This window comes from Denticeps clupeoides, chromosome 10, assembly GCF_900700375.1.
Source record: "Denticeps clupeoides chromosome 10, fDenClu1.1, whole genome shotgun sequence".
NCBI lineage: Eukaryota > Metazoa > Chordata > Actinopteri > Clupeiformes > Denticipitidae > Denticeps > Denticeps clupeoides.
This window is the reverse complement of record NC_041716.1, coordinates 6,124,619-6,142,908: the sequence shown is the minus strand read 5'-3', so window position 1 is coordinate 6,142,908 and position 18,290 is coordinate 6,124,619.

Genomic DNA, 18,290 nt, shown 5'->3' with positions numbered 1-18,290 from the left:
AGAGTTAATTGTGTCCTTCTTCCCCAGAATCTCCAGTGGTGGTGGCTGGAGGTGCTTGTGTTGATGAATGTCACCTCTGCGAGGTACACCAGTGTCTCAGTGGAAATGACTCATGCTGTGTGTCACTGTGTGTGTGTGTGTGTGTGTGTGTGTGTGTGTGCGTGCTAGGCTTGACTGCTTGGGCTTCAGTAAATGTCAGACCGGTCAAGTTCACATTTGTACAGAGGAAGGGGAAAAATGACACAAAGCTGGACAACAATTTTTCACTTGAATATAATCATATCCATTGCAATTTTTTATACGTTTTCTTCAATATCTTTCGAATTTGGTTTGCTCATATTAATTTACAGGGTCTTGTGATATATAGCGAAATACCATTTACTTATGTTGCCATATGTTCATACATTATGTGTATGTAAAGTCAGGGTATATGGTACAGGCCAAAGGTTTGGAAAACACCTTCTCATTCAATGTGTTTTCTTTATTTTCGTGACCATTTACGTTGGTAGATTCTCACTGAAGGCATCAAAACTATGAATGAACACAAGTGGAGTTATGTACTTGAAATAACTGAAAACATGTTTTATATTCTAGTTTCTTCAAAAAAGCCGCCCTTTTACTGTTGGCATTCTCGCGATGAGCTTCAAGAGGTCGTCACCTGAAATGGTTCTCCAACAGTCTTGAAGGAGTTCCCAGAGGTGTTTAGCACTTGTTGGCCCCTTTGCCTTCACTCTGCGGTCCAGCTCACCCCAAACCATCTGGATTGGGTTCAGGTCCGGTGACTGTGGAGTACATAACTCCACAGTGTTCTTTCATAGTTTTGATGCCTTCAGTGAGAATCTACCAATGTAAATGTTCACGAAAATAAAGAAAACACATTGAACGAGAAGGTGTGTCCAAACATTTGGCCTGTACTGTACACAGTCCTTAGTCAAGAGCACTGATTCATATATAAATCTTCCATTAATTATGCTCATAAATACAAGTGCACTTTCATACTATGCACATTACATAGAAGTCCAAATTAATAAACATTCCCACTTCATCTGATTTTTTTCATAACCTGTGGACGTTCAGGGCATGAGGTGCAGTTAATGTTACAGTCCAGAAGAGGGCAGCATTGCGCAGCACAGGACATCACACAAAGAGTGAAGGTCAAACAGCCAATGAAAGACCAGTTCATTTAAAATCCAACCTCTTCTTTAATTAGAATTTTTGTATATGTTTACATTCCAAAATTGCTAATTTAGCTTTGAACAATATTACAATAATTGTGATTCCATGCTATTTGGACTTTTTTACTTTTGCTTGATGACCAGAAAGCTCTGTGCATTTGCTTTAAGCAGAAGAAGCAGAAGCACATCTGCAGCTAAAGCAAATCATATAGATCAAATTTTGTCTTCTAAAAAAAGCCCAGAGCTGCGTGTTGGGATGTCACTCGAAACAGGCCAGCCGGGCTCATCCTCTTGCCCATTTGCTGCAAATGTGAAGTCACGCATGTAAATGGCCCGGTACTGGCGTGAGGCAGCCCATATCCGCTATTTCCCTCGAGTTTACGCACATTTCCATCCCCTTTAGGTGGCCTGTCCCACTTATGCGCTGAAGCAAGCACACAACCGCGCTTCAGCATAGCAGCAGGACAGGACAGGACTGGACATATGTTTATGAACATATTTCTTTCAGTAATATATAATTTTTTTTAAAAAAAGGTTGTCAATAGTGACTTTGATTATATATATACCCTATATGATGATGTTCCTCATTTACATCACCATTCAATTTATAATGTTAAATATTTTTTAATAAGCCCTGAGATTTAAAAAAAAAAAAAGTATTAACTTTGGCCACTGATACAAAGTTTGTAAGTTTCACCCTTTTCAGTCCTGAAGGTAAGGGCGCGGTGAGAGCAGACAGATGACAGCTGCTCCAGCTTACACTGCTCCAAGCATCTGAATATGTGTGTGTGTGTGTGTGTGTGTGTGTGCCTGTTGACTTTATGACCATATTTGCTATATTTTCCACCCCAGTATGAATATATGTAGTGATTTATTTTTTTGTAGATGCTGGCATGTCTACCTTTTTTTGTAACCTCAAGTTTGTGTGTGCGTGTGTGTATTTGTCTCCTGTGACCACTGGTGTGTGTGTGTGTGTGCGTGTATGTGTGTGTGTGTGTGTGTGACAGACTCCTACAGCGGGCAGCTTCCTGTAGGGTCTCGGTAGAGAGTAGGCAGTGGTGGTGCAGCATCCTAACACAGCTGTAGATACTTTCCCACTCCTCTGTGTCACCTGGTTCTCTCCAGGGTAGGGGGGGTATAGTCTCCTGCAAGTATTTGTTCTAATCGTCATTCAAAACAGGCAAGTCAGTGGAGGATCACGTTTTACCATATCCATGACTATCCATAGATATCTACCAGGATTGCAGGTGCTGAAGCCCATCAGATCAAACTCAGCACAAGGCGAGGATTCATCCAGGGCAGGTTATCACAGGGCACAAACACACCATTCACACACTAAATCTTAAGTCATAGATTCCCCTAATGTACGTTCCCCTTTGGCAGACAGGAGGAGTCTGAGAACCTGGAGCAAGCCTGCAACTGGGAGAGCATGCACACACAAGACCGGAGCTGGGGTTCGAGCCCACGACCTTGAACAACCTGCTGCAACACTGCGTGGCTTGTATTGTAATTTTGTAATGTGCTTGTGCAGAACAAAGCATTTCAAAATTGTTTCAAATGGATTAGAACACAAATTTTAACTACTTCCCACAGTCATGATTGCTAACTTTACCAGATTCTGTCAGGTTTTGTGAGTGACTTTTTTACACATTTTTCCAGCAGATTCCATCAACAACATCCCAATGTGATGTTGCAACAAATAGCAAAATTATATACAAATCTGTCTTAAATTGTGATATATAGGGATCTTGAATACTTTGTTTTCAGAATAAAAAAAGCCACTTAAGCCACAGCCACTTGACTCTGTTAAAAAATAAAATAAGAATCATGTAATAATAATAATAATAATAATAATAATAAATCCAAGCATATGATCTTTGTTTTCAAATGTTTTCAGCAAACAGGAACCAGCGATTTATCTATATTCCTAGTTGCTGAAATGATCTGGCCCAGGGCGTACCATTCATAAGAGAGAGTAGATGTGCTGGAAAATGGAGGGAGTGTTCCAGCCAATGGGCTACAATAAAGTTGACTTGCGTAACGCTAAAGTAGCACTCAATACATTTTCTATCTTTATTAGCCACCAAGCCACACAATTTATTTTATTTTAATGTATTTTATTTATTCATTTATATTTTTGCACTCAGTATTTTTTCGTCATGAAAACAGTAAGTGGCATCCTCATAGTGATTGTTTTGCATCTCGAAAGTGTTCAATTATTTTGTATTTCAGCGTCAAATAAAATCTTATGCGTGAATAAGGCTAGAAGTTCCACGTGTATGTGTAGTTGCAGAGAAACAGATGAAATACACACAAAGACATGAAATAATCAATAATCGTCCTTTTTGTTCTCACAGTCATTGCGTTGGGTTTAGGATTGACCCTAAGACTTGTCTGGGAAAGGAGCCCTCAGAGGGGATCACTAAGGCTAGATGGGCTTCCATATCACTTTGACCGAGAGCATTTAAGGACACTGAGGATGTTGCATGACAGGACATTTAAAATGGCTGATTGTCATCTTAATAAACAAATCCAGTCTGCTGGCTCAGACCAAAGATTGTAGAGCTTTAAGGGAAATGGGGTTTTGATGAGGATGGTGGTCCAGACCTCCATGTTTTCACTATTTCCACAGGGCAGGTTACTGATGAAAATGAAAGAGCATCCTTTAAGGGCCAGAATCTGAACATGGATGTTCTTCTGGGATTAGCAGCAGCACAGGGATGTCAGATTAACTGTTCCTCTCCCAAATGAAGATGGAGGGCCGAATTTCCTCTTTCAATCAATTGATTGATCGTTCAAAAAAATCCTTGTTTTTTTTTCTCCCAAAGCCTTAATCTTTTTATTAGATGAAGTTCTTTTTTCAATTCTTCCCTGATGGGTCTGAAGATGGCTTTGGATGTGGTCTCTATCAACAGACGCATTAATGGTTTATTTTTTTCATCCGGGACTGTTTGAAAGACTGCAATAGAATGCATTTTTTTCATCTCATTCAACAAAATTTTTACCACATCGAAGTGTTTCATGAGATATAGAAAATATATAGTGATTTAGTGATTTTAGAAAAAAATAGCGCCAGTAATGTACACAAACTGAATCAGTAAAATGATAAAATTCATTCAAAAACGAATTCATTTTGAAAATATATTCAGACCAGAACAGAGAATGTTGTTTTGATCAGAATTTACCAGTGTTAATATAGAGTGTAGAACTGGCGTATAGCAGTCCGGTCACAGTTTGGGGCCACGGTAACGACTGCAGGTGGCATTTTAGTTTAATTAGTTCACAAGTCATTCGGGTCAAGTGACACAGGTCAAGGTAGATGAAGGCGCCGCCCAATCAATCCGATCAATGCTTTTCATTTATCAGGTGGAAGTGTCCCTGGCGGTGCCCTTCGGCAAGTTATCTCCACAACTATCAGGGCGGGATCAATGGGACAGTGACCGATAGAGATGACACTTTTAAATCACTGTTTCATCTGCACCCACCAGGGCCGCTTCGCATGCAAATTTAACTTTTTTGTACGCACATCCATTTATCTCGCTCGCTAGCGGGGTGATTTACATCTACTAATTACAGGCTGTGCCCCTCCAGAGAGTGTTGAGGAGGGGCTGAATTAGTAACGCTAGGTTTACTAGCTGAGGCGGACAACTAACTAGTTTTATTTTTTCACGCACGTTCGAAACATAGTCTTAAGAAATGTTTACCAGCATTATCTCCCTGGTCAAGGAGGCAATGTGTTGCCTGGAAAATTTGGGTCCTGCATTCATGTGGATGTTACTTTGGTAGTGTCTTCAGTTTTGTTCTGTAATTTTCATCATAGGTACTGTACAAACTGTGAGAAAAAAATTCAACAATGTAAAAAAACCCAGGAAGTCACATTGTATGATTTCTGAAGACTTTATGTGTGCATAATGCCGAAAAAAAGTATTTAGCCCCTGCAAACAATCAATAATTCTGGCCCTCACAGACCTGTTACTTCTTCATTAAGATGCTCCTTTATCCTTTACTCGTTACCTGTATTAATGGCGTCTGTTTGAACTGTATGAACTTGAATCTTATCTGTATAAAAGACACTGTCCACACCTTCAAACAGTCAGGCTCCAATCTCCACCATGACCAAGACCAGAGAGCTGTCTAAGGACACCAGGGACAAGACTGTACACCTGCACAAGACTGGGACGAGACAATCTGCAATAGGCAAGCAGCTTGGCGAGAAGAGATCAACTGTATGAGCAATTATTTAAAAATGGAATCACCATCAACCTGGGGTGTCACCATCATCAAGATCTCAACTCATGGGGTACAAATGATCTTACAAATGGTGAGGAAACTGCCCAGAAATACACGGGAGAACTGGTCAATGACCTGAAGAGAGATGGGACCACAGAAACAAAAGTTACTATTGATAACACACTATGTCGACATGTATTATAATCATGCAGTCAGGCCCCTCTGCTTAAGACAGCACTTGCCCAGGCCCATCTTCGCTTTGCCAGAGACCATGATCCAAAGGAGGATTGGGAGAATGTCATGTGGTCAGATGAGAACAGTTTGGAGCAGGAAGGGTGCTGGGTTGCATCTCAAGAACACCACACCCAGGGTAAAGCATGTTTGGGTCTGCTTTTCTGCAAAGGGGACAAGACGACTGATTTGTAGGAAGGGATGAATGGGACCATGTATCGTGGGCAAAAAACTCATTTCAACAGTGAGAGCATTGAAGATGAAGCATGACTGGATCTTCCAGCATGACAATGATTCTAAACACACTGCCTGGGAAACGAAGGAGTGGCTATGCAAAAAGGCTCTGAAGTGGCCTAGCCAGTCTACAGGCATCAATACAGTATAGAATCTGTACACAGCGACAGCCCCAAAACATCACAGCTCTCGAGAAGATCCGCATGGTAGGACGGGCCAAAATACCAGCTCAAACCGGGTGAAGACCTACAGGTCTCATTGCTAACCAAGGTTACATTGCAAGTATTGGGGTGAACTTTTGATGTTGACCAAATCGGGGGCTGCCCCATTGTGTAATGTAAAAAAAGAAAAGCCATAAATGAATTGGTGTGTCCAGACTTTTGACTGGTAGTGTAAATTGTGATACTCCCACAAAGATGACAGTGACATGGAGGGCAGCTCACGGCTATCTCACCATATTGAACACACCCCTTAGGGTGCCTCAAGCTTTTATTGAGGTTTTTGTATTCTTTCTGTAGCAAGCCATTAACATAATTAAATGCTATTTTTCAATGCTAGTGCTAGTGTAATAATTTCCAAAAATTTGGTTCGTAGGACGGGCTGCATCTTAAACCCTGCACACTATTTACTGGTGTTAAGGCAATATCATTTAGAACCTGAATGCACTCCCCATGGCCCCGTGATGGCAGGGAAAGTAAAAGCATTTTGCCGTGGGGGTGTGGAGACGGGGTAATGTATGTTTCAGGAAGGCTCTGCCTGCTGCTTCTGCTGCTGGGACAGATGAATGGTAGCGTTCAAAGGATCTTAGCACAGCACAGGAGTGCATCATTACTCTTTTCCCCTGCAGGACGCTTTCCTGCCTGGGAAAACGTCGAGCCTGCAGCACAGGTCTCCGTCCTAATGTACGCATTTTGACAGGAAGACGGAAGGAAAAGGAGGGAAAAATGGCTTCCCATCAGACTGACCACAGGAGTCGAGTGGAGATCTGCTTTTTTGCTTTGCTTTTCTAATGAGTCCCAGTCTTTGTTGGCTTTTGTGCTTGCGAGATGCTTTTGTGACTCTCGTAGGTGGCCGGCTGTCTAATCTCTTTTAGTAAAAATGATATTTTCCTCTGCTCAGCACACACATGCAGACACAGACTCATCCAAAGCCATTTCTTTGCTCTTGTCCAATCAGGTTTCACCTCCCCAGAGTGAGAATCTGAAAGCCGCCGTGGTTAATTAGAACTTTTCACTTTTGTATTAAGTATGCAGAGTGGTTCTGAGGACTGTGCAGTGTGTTTATGAAGAGAAAAAAAAACTCTCTCTCTTCTTCTCTCTCTCTCTCTCTCTCTCTCTCCCTCTGTTCTCCTTCTCACTCTCTCTCTCTCACGAACCTGGAAAGGTTTCGGGGTGAGACGCTTTTCCGACCAATCTGTCGAGCATCTGTGTTTGGAATATGACTCTTACCTTTCCCCTCGCCCTAATTGGTTTGGACTTGGCGCGTGTCTGTATATTTTTGTGGCATCTGCTGCCTTCTGCCTCGAGTGCTCATGATTTAATATACAGCGATTTCTGGTTCACAGCAGAAGTCAAGGTGCTTTTGGTCCAATACAGCAGGATGGAATGTGTCACTGCGATGCACTCTGGAAATTACTGCTGGTTTCAGAAATATTACATATATAACCCCATGGATTTACAACAGGTTTAATATGCCTAAACTCTGAATGGTAAGCCCTGCGTAAGTTTTATGAGTTAGTTGGGATAAGTTAAGCTAGAAAACTGTAAATAAGGATGTGTTGCATTCGGTCAATCGAGACCTGTGGCCCAATCCAACTTTGAGAAACATCCCTGGACAGTTTTTAATTTTTGACTAGTACAGAGGATTGACAGCCAGTCATCAAAAGTCCAGGATTAAATTATAATAATTCACTTGGTGTTCACAGACCTGAACCCGAACCCTCTTCACACAGGGGTTTAAATTCATCAAACATCACCACAGTTGCATATTGCATTTCACAGCCAACGGTATGTAAATAGCGCCTTGTCCGGGTTTCGGTGGATGTTGAGGGGCTGTTTGTTTGTGTTTACTGTCATTCCCTGGCCATGTACACCGTTGAGCGTTGAGCAATGGTGCAACGGCCAACAGAACGTGAAGTGCAGGAGTAACTTTGTTTGGGCTTTGTTTGCCTCACACCCCGGTCTTTTGAGACAACCTCCAATGCCTAAACTTTTTTAAATTGATTTCTTGTGTATTCCTGCAGAATTTTAATAATGGAGGTTATGTTTATGCAAGATTTTGTCTGTCTGTGTGCATGACTAGGCAAAAACAATCTCCTGATAGCAACAAAACTCGGCAGATGGATGTGTCGTGGGTTATGGAAGAATCTTACAGAATGAATCCATGCCACATAGCACACATTTGGTTTAAAATTCTACTGCACTTGACTGTACAACCCTGTAGATGGCTGTAAAGTTCAAAAGTGACGATGACGAGCAGCTTAAAAAAAACGATCAATTGCTCATTATCATTCATTTCCACGGACGGGATGCAGGCAGGCAGTCTATACACAACATTATACATAAAAAAACTGTTTTAAATTTGATTTTCATATAAATATTGTCCTTGATAGAGGTCTCTACTCTCCTCATGCTCTCCCCTTTTCTACCGTACAAGAAAATTGTGTTCTCTTTATGCTTTATGGCATTGTGTTTTTCTCACTCTGCATTTGTAAGTGTATTTATTCCAGACTGGTGATCACTGACTGCTTGCCCTGAAACCCAAGTCCTTTAGTCTGAACCTGTCATCATTAATTTAAGACAGTCTGGCTGAGCAGTCCGATGCTATATCCTTGCCATGACCTTAATGTTGCCTTGCTGTTTAAACACACTTACACTTTGACAGACTGCTGAAAGGAAGATAGTGCCGATGTAATATAACGTCATATTTCATTACCTCGCAGAGACAGAAGACACTTTAAATTGTACTTTTTGTGTATATAAATAAGTATCTGCTGTAGGCTATTCCTAATTGAATTAACCCTCAAGATGGCTAGATTCTGATACCCTGCAGCAGTGGACACACCACATGTCACTGTTCCTTCAGGTTGCCTCGAGATCTCAGCTCACGCTCAGACGCTCAACTCAGGGCTGAGTTATTCTTCTAAACAGATAGAAAATTTGATCAGAAGGCCACGTGTTCATGGGAAAGGAAATGCAAGGTCCCCATGACAGTGGGCAGCAGAATAGCAGGCCTCCATCAGCTTTCTTTTCCTTCATAAAGCACCTGGATGGAACAAAAGGCCAAAGGATCCACACAGGCTAATGAGCGCTCTATAGCAGACAGGTTTACAGAGCACCTGACAGATGCGCATTTATTTATTCATGGCGGTACCTAAATGTCAGCAAGAACAATAAGAATGACATTCACTGCATATGCTGCATTGCGGGTGTCTAGGTTCGGTGACTTTTTTTATTTCCCCTCTTGCCCCGACTCCTCCCTGTTGTACTGTCACAGCTGAAGGGAAAGCAAGACTCCACCAGCCATACATTTGCCCCCACTTCACCTTTCACATTCTTAAGCTTGTTCCCATCGACCGACTGGCCACCATCGGTCTCCACATATTGTTCACAACGGAGTATGGAAGGACACGTCACATTATTACTCCACCGATGATCCCCACCACTGCCACACACATTTACTATGAGAGCCTGCAACTACCCCGGCTGGCCTGTGATCCTCGTGCCAAGCAATCCCAGTGGAGCCATTTAAAAAAAAAAAAAAAAAAAAATAGGCAACAGTCAAGAGTGACAAGATAATAGCCTAACAAGGCCCGCCATTTGCCACAGTTTTAACTCAGAGTATTTGTGTGTTTTTTACGCCATTCCTAAGAAACAAGTCTTAAGAGCTGCAAGACTATTACTTACCATAGCAGGCAGATTTTTTCCATCTAGCTGATCAATCTAATGGGTCGTTTTTTCTGTGCTAATTGGCATATACTTATGCAGTGGGTAGTCACTGAGCTGAGAAACTCAGCCATGATGGATAATAAATCCAAAGTGCCATTATTCACACCGGAAATGAACATTAGTTATGGGCCTGACCACCGCGGCCATGCTGTAATGAATGGGTTTGATGTAATGTCTTGGAACTAAGTTTCTTGCCAGAGTCACAGTGAGACTGCAGATCATGCAAACAAACTGACAGTCAAGCACTGGCATAGCTTGGCATTGTGCTGACAGCCTCCGCCAGCTAATGGGGCCCAGCAGTATCAGGTTCAATCAAGCTTTCGTCAGGTAGGGCTTTCATGTCAGGGAAAAGGCTTCAGCCTGGCCGGGGTGATTTGTGTCCCTGCATGGTTCTCTCGTACAGTACACGCGGCACCGATGATTAAGTTGGAATCAGACACGGCCCGGTCGCGGACGGCCTCCCCGTCTGTGGCGGCCAGTGCGAGACAGGGCCCAGTGCTGCGGTGGCATGTGCTCCTGTGGGTGTTGACAGACCTGAGGCCGCGGTGAGCCTTATTTTATTCATGTGGGCCCGACACAGTACCAGCTCCTGTCAGGCCCAGCCAGGCTGTGAGACGGCCGGGACTAAATTATTGACTGAGGCAATACAAGACCCAGAGGCCTTCGGGGGGAAAATAAACTGTGACAGTTTTCCACCAGCTGCAGATGCCAGTTTTACATGCCCATGTGAAAAACATAAATAAATATGTCATAGCCCTTATGCCTACAGTCATCATAAGGGCTATGACATTGGTTGTTGTCCTATGGGCATTGTTTTAACATTGTGATCATTAGTTACCTGCATTAAATATTAATGAGAGACATTAAGGGCTCTTAAGGACAATATTGTTTAATGCTTGTCCATCAGGATCACAGCCTGTGTAATCCCTCATGGCAGTGAGTGGCACACACTCAGTGGCACACATTCAGTGACACAGCACACCTTTGTATGACACGCAGGTGGAGGTGCAATACTAAAATGCATAAGACTAAGTCTTATGATCATTATATTCATGGTTCAATGGTATCTTAGCACTTTGGAAGGTAAAATGAAGGTAAAAGGTAGACATACTCTGCGTTCTGGCTTTGGCCATAACCCAGTAGGAAATCATTGATGCTCCCTCTTGATTTCATAGCTTACCTGCTGTAAATGTGCGCAAATTACATTCTGATTAATGAGTCCATTGATAATGGTCCTCGAATGGCGGCTAATCAATTTTCGTTTAATGTAATTTCCTGAACAATCCCCAGTTCTATCCGGCAATAATTCCAGAGGGCACCAAAATGCGCCATAATTTGGAGTGCAATTACCTTCTTTTTACCTTCAAATCATCCAGTGTCACATCCTCTTACAGTTGAGGCCAAAATTATTAGCCTCCCTTTAACATTTTCCCAAACACCTTCCCAATATTTGCCGCAACTTGATATAATCAAACATTCACCAAAGCGATTAGTAGTTTTGGCTACATTTTGTTATATAAAATATATTTTTAGGCTTTTTGTCCATTATAGTAAGAAACAGGGTGGTCACAATTTTTAGCCCCATGTGAATGTTTCCAAAACGGACCTACAGTAATACATGTGCAGTCATTTCCTCCTCTTTTTGTATTCTTCATATGGTATAGCAATGATGCAATTTTGGTTCAATACTTTGATCAAAGGTTCGTAGGTGTACAAAAGAAAGTCCTCCACGATAAGGATGTGAATTTTCTCATCCTTATGCTCCGACCTCATCGGCATCAGGGACATTGTTGACGCTGTGCAACTGCTCAGACTTCACTGGGTTCTTCAGCCAAGCGTGGATTGTGTTCATTACACGTCCAAAGCAGTAATGACATTATACTATTTAAAGCCATCTTCACCAACTTCAATCTGACTTTGGGGCTTGAAAAAATCATCCTGGTGAACCACACAGCAGTTGTGAAGGTTCTTGATCAGCCTGTTGGTCAGCATAGATTTATCCCCTTTGGTAATGTCTTCAAAAGACAAAAGAAATCTGTAGCTGGAGTTCAGAAAAAAAAATCTTAGAAGCTCATGCTAAGGGGGAAGGCTACACTGACATCTCCAAGCGATCCACAGTGTCTAGAACTGCTGTACATTGCATAATTGGCAAGTATAATGAGACAAATTCTGTAAGAAACAAATCTGGCCGTGGCCGTAAGTGCAAGGTTTCGAGAACTCAGGAGAGGAAAATAATCAGGGATGTCACCAAGGAGCCATGGGCATCTGATAAGCTAATTGTTGCTGACCAGGGCTTTTCATCATGGTGGGCTTCAGGGCCATCATCCCAGAAGAGCCCATTTACTCACATCAGAGCTCGACTGAGGTTTGTCTGTAAAGATTTGAAAGGCAAAGATGAGTTTCTGTCAGGGCCAACACACAACCTCCAGCCCACCAGAGGAAGCTAGATCAGCCGGAGAGACAGCTAGCCGGAAGTGGAAGTGCGAGCGGGCAGCGGTGAGTATAAAAGCCAGGTGACCCCTTTTTGTTGAATTTATTTGCCAGAGACGCTAGCCTTCTTTATCTACGCCTGACTGATTGTACCTCATGTTTGAGTTTGCCTGCTGTTGCTAAGGTGAAATTCCATGTTACCAATGTCGTCCCGTCCAGCCCATGCTCCCGAACCGTCCTCAAACCAGCCACCTTCCTGTTCTCCTCTGGCCCGGTCCACCCCAGACTCACCCCCTCGCCTCCTTCCCCGCTGCTCCCCATGGAGCTCCACTCCCATTCCCACTCACCTTCTGCCTCCCTCTCACAGACCAAGCGCCTCCAGTCCTCCTCCCCAGCTCGTCCAGCGTCCTCTCCCCGTACTATGACTTGTCCCCCCACTCAAAGCATGTCTGCAAGTGCCTTCCTTGAACTCTCAGGCTGACAGTTTTGGAATTGTGCTTTGATCTGATGAGACAAAACTAAAACTGTTTGCACACATGGATGTTGCTCATGTTTGGGAAAGAAAAAGAGAGGCCTTCAACGATGCCACAGTCAGACATGGTTGTGGGACCATCATGCTGTGGATCCTATTTAGAATCTCTGGCGGAGGCTCAAAGTGAATGTCCGTGCACGGAAACGATGCAATTTGAACCAGCTACAACAATTTGCAAAGGAAGAATGGACCAAAATCTCTTAGGAGACCTGTGCCAATCTACTAAAGAACTACTCTTAGGGTACACTAGTGACAATTAATGGCAAGGGTGGGTTATAATTTTCTTGTTTCTCTTGTTTCTTTTATCAATAAAATATCCTAATTAAACTCAGTGGACATTGTTACTTACAGAGTATTTGGTTCCAAATTAACAGCACTTTGGAAGTTGTTGGTAATGATCATTTTCATGAATGTAGAGAAATCATAATTTTACACTGTGTGTGACTAATTAATATCGTCCCTACGACCTTGATGGAGCTACATCATGTACCTGATGTATTCGGTTCTCTTGTGGAAATAAGCAGTGTTTCATATTTGTTAGGTGCAGGCTCTTTTATTACTGCAGCAATAGCGTTTTAAAGTAGAGTGAAATATTAACAGTCTAGGTATGCCCACCTGCCCATAAATCTGAGCACTTCTACCCCAACTGGTTTTTATTAAAAGTTAGCGAGCCTTTGTCAGTTTGATGGCTTGGGCTGTTACTTCGGCACATTTCACATTAGGCTTATATTAACTGGGAAGCCATTTTTTTTTCTCACCACCGAAGTTCACAGAAGGGCTCATATCTTCTTGTTTTCTTCAGAATGTCAGTGCTCTCATTTCAGTCAGTCTTCCAGCTCTGACAAAAGTTTTAACGGACTAACTTTTTGGTGTGCCAACAGGTGGGATTCTCCGGTGGAAGCTGTGCTCCTTTCAAAGAACACTGAGCTGCGGGATTGCGTCTTGCCCCTCAGAGGAGCTCCGCGTGGATTTGCAGAAATAGACCCTCACTTTGGCCTAGAGCCCCGTCAAGGTGGACATGGTAGATTTATTTTGTATTCCTCCCCACGGTGGTGCAGTCAGCGCCCACACAAGTCCAGAGCTCTCACCCTCGGGAGACTGATCACCGACACACAGTGGGACTGCTGCGTCTGCAGCATACCTTGGACTTCGAAGCCAATTATTTTAGCACAATTTAACAGATGACAGCCTTACTCGAGCTGCAGCTAAATGTACTTACAGCTTAAATCCTTCTTGCCATTTTGAAAGCGCTTGACCTTATATGTGGTAAAAAAAGTCAAGGACATTTGATTGATTAATAACTGCAGTGATTAACACACTTCTGGCAAGAGCTGTCCAATGCATTATGGGATAGTGAAACAAGGACTAAACAACTAGTAAAGCTAGTAAACACAAAGGTTGGACACTGGAGCTATGGAAAAAAGTGACATGGTCTGATAGGTGCATTATGGTGGAGTCCCTTCCCATCCTCAAGCCACACGCCTCTTCAAGGAGTATCTACTGGACTAAAAGCACAGTTTCTCCATTACAAATGGGGAAATTGCCAAGGTGCCACTGAGAAAAGTACCGTCCCCACACACTGCTGCACACGGCACCTTTCATGGCTGCCCACTGCTCACCAAGGGTGACGGTTAAAAGCAGATGACACATTGCTGCAGTCTTTCACAATGACAACCCCTTAATAAACAATAATCCTCTATTGAATCTTGAATCATGCTAAGGGCCTACTGTAGAAGCCAGTGAAGGTCCATCAAAATATTTTTTTATTTTCTAATGGCATATTTCAAGATGAAAGTCTGCTAGAATTTATAAAACTCTAATTGTAAAGGAATGTTTCAAGAAGCATTTTTAACACATATACTGGCTTCTGCATCAATAATAGTGAGCAGTGGGCAGCTATGTGGGACAGAACCTTGCTGAAGGGGACCTCCATGGCATAGGATGGTTGGTGCATTTGAACCTTCCAATCACATGTCTGCCTCCTTAACTGAATGGTCACCACTGTCCTCATGAATAAAATAACTCTGTATGTATTTGCAAGTATACAACTGCAATGCTTAGCTGTAATTTTTTGTTTATTAAGATTAGTATGAACTGTACGAATCCTTGATATGCTGCTCTCATGAGTCTCAAGCAGTAAATGCATGCTGCAGAAGCACAGCCAGCTTGTCTTGATTAAGTTGTATTTGCATGTGTTTCACGCCATAGCTCTGGGTTGCATCATTTTATCTGTCAATGTCGTTAGATTTTTTTATTTATTAAAATTTAACAGGCAAAGTGACAGTGGATTACTTCGTCTGTCTTAATTACTTGGCCTCTTGTCTTCCCACCTCAGGCCATGCACTTCCTATCATGGCCGCTTGTCATAATGAAAGACTTTTTTTTTTCTTTTTTTGGTGTTAATAGAGTGTTTGCATCTTGAGGCTTAATGACTCGCGGAGTGGGTGGTCTTGTGCTAAACAGAAAAGATCAAAGAGCAGCATTTCTTTGCATAACATTTCATTTATCTGAACCCTCAGCACAGCCAGAAGTACACTCTGTCTTACAGACATGCAAATTGTCATGACAGACCACCAAACTGGGGCCTAATTATGATTAGCATGCCATAAGGGCCAAAAACTATGGATACATATCTACATGCATTCATTTGAAGCTTATAATTTGTCATGCATCATCAAGGTTCAATATTTGTTTTATATGCACATGATGGAAGTTTACAGTATCAACAAGAGGGAATATGATTTTTTTTCCCCCATTACATCTGCAGCATCATGTCTTGCACTGGCAGAGTAAATCTCCTGTATTTTGATTCAAAGAACAGAAGCTCCTTCCTTGCAGCTTTTATTAAAAAATAAATATATAAACGCTACTCACCCAACGCCCTCCCTGCTTTCTGTCAGAGTCTGAGGTAAGGAAATAGTTGAGGGCCAAGGGTGATTCAAAGAAAGATAACAGGGAAGAAAAAAAAAAAACCATTAAAGGCAACAAACACAAAATGGAAACAAATTTTTCTCTTTCCAGCACCATGCCTTTTGGGCAAATGGACTACATGGGTGTCTGTGGTGCTAGTAAGTAATTATAATATAAGTTCAAATTTTACATTTTAATCAAAAATTAACCTTGTCAAGCTCCTCAATAATTGTGATACCCAGGGGCCATTGGGGATAACCTGCCCAGGGCACATTGGGCCCCTGCACCTGATAATGGAGTCCATCCCAGCAGAAACCAATTAGGACTCCATAAGAACCATTGACGTGAACCTGTACTTCCCTTTGCAATTGCTTTCAGTTCCCATCCTTACGACACATGCATCCGGGTTGATGTAAGTTCTTTCTGTTTCTTTTTGGCCCTCGTGCTGTTTTGTTTGTGTTTATTAAAAATCTCTCTTCTTCCACAATGTTCTGTGCCCCCTCCGACACTCAGACGTGACACTAATAATGAAATTACATGTTCGTTCTGCATGTTAATTTTGGCCATCACCAAAAAACTGATAAACTCAACAATACACTTCCAGCCATTTGCATATATATTTTATGATTGCACTATGGGGGGAACCTTATTTCAATACACTGTATACTGTGTGTACTGTTGTACTGACAATAATCCAATCTTGAATTTGCTCTTTTGTGTGTGTACGTGTGTGTGCGTGTGTGTACGTGTTTCAGTTCAGGTTTAATAAAACATGAAGAAGAGGCCGTGTTCATTTTTGCTTGTTTGATCCCGCAATTATTTGTGGAACTTTGGGGGGACAAAAAAGATGGAGGGCTTCGCCCAAGTCATTTACATAATCACTCTCAGCCAAAACAGCTCAGCCGCGTTTGCCAGGCAAGGACGCACATCACGCACCCCGCCCTGCTCCCTCTGCCCGGGATAGAAGGAAGGGTTTGGAGCGGTGGAGGCAGATGTGAGTGGAGTTGCTCCTGGCTTGGTTTGCAGGGGGAGAGGGAGAGAAGGAAAAAAAAGGAAGGGGAGAAGAGGTGAAGGAGCAATGGATGCGTCCCCCAGGGACAATTCCTGACTTGATGTGCGACACGGCGTGGGGGCATGAGAGGAGGACCGAGGGTTGTCCAACGTATGTGGCTCTATACGCCTGGCACTCCTTGACTCAGTATGTGGGTGGGAGTCCTACTGTACTTTTCTGTGCAGGACAGGGATAAAAAGCATCCCTTTTTGTGCAGAATAATTCGTCCTGGCTGCGTAGGAAGTTGGCATTTCCAGTTGCTCTACTTTTCATGAAAAGATCTCTGTGTCTGAGTGAAATTCTCTCTGTCAGTATGGGCGAGAGTGGAAAGTGAGCTTTTTTGTATTCTGTGGAAAAAGTGCGGGTGGTTCAGCTGTTTACAGAAAACGTACAGCCGCATTCTGCATTTTCAGATTTAATTCCATACCGACAGACATGTCACGAAAGGAACACCCATACTCAGTTGCCTACATACTCCTCAAATTTTTATCCGGCATAGTTATATTTTTTCCCTTTCAGTTGTGTGCAGCAGCGTAAAGGGAAGTGACTGACTTCTACATGATGTATGTGCTATTGGGGGCCACGTGGTGGCATGCCAGTTCGCAATGTGCCACCACACCTCCAGGGGGTTGAGTTTGAGGCTTCGTTCCAGAGGCATGTAAGGGTAACTGGCAACTTTGAATTAACCGTAGGTGCAAGTGAATGGTGTGTGTGTGTGTGTGTGCCCTGTGGTGTGCTGGGTTCCACAAGCCTTGACCATCAGTAACAAGACTTATGGAAAGTGAATGAGAGGGGGGCAGTGGTGGCCTTGCGGGTAAGGAAGAGGACCCGTAAACGGGAGGTTGTCGGTTCGAATCCCCAAACCGCCAAGGTGCCACTGAGCAAAGCACTGTCCCCACACACTGCTCTCCGGGCGCCTGTCATGGCTGCCCACTGCTCACCAAGGGTGATGGTTAAATGCAGAGGACACATTTCGTTGTGTCACTGTGTGCTGTGCTGCAGTGTATCACAATGACAATCACTTAACTTTTACTTTTTTAAAGTACAGTATATGCTGCTGCTTGGGAGCTGTCTGTGGTGCTGAATTCTGAAATTTCTTTAGTGTTGCAGTACTGAGACCACACTTGTACTTTCTAGTAACAAAAGCATTCCTTTATGATCTTGACTTACTGTCGTGGTGTACATTCAGCAACACGTTGATACACCTACTGTGTATCAGAAGACCCGGGTTCGAATCCCATTTACTACCATTGTGTCCCTGAGCAAGACACTTAACCCTAAGTTGCTCCAGGGGGACTGTCCCTGTAACTACTGATTGCAAGTCGCTCTGGATAAGGGCGTCTGATAAATGCTGTAAATGTAAATGTATTGTGTTCAAGGGACTGCAGCCACAGGTTCTTCTTTCCATCTGACATAAAAACATAAACTTACACTGCATAGGTGCAATAACATTTCTGTATGCTGTTTCTGCCTCTTTGCATATACAGTTTGCATGTTTTTTGACCTTTTTTTACACAAGTATTAAATTAGAGCATGTTGAAAATTTAACC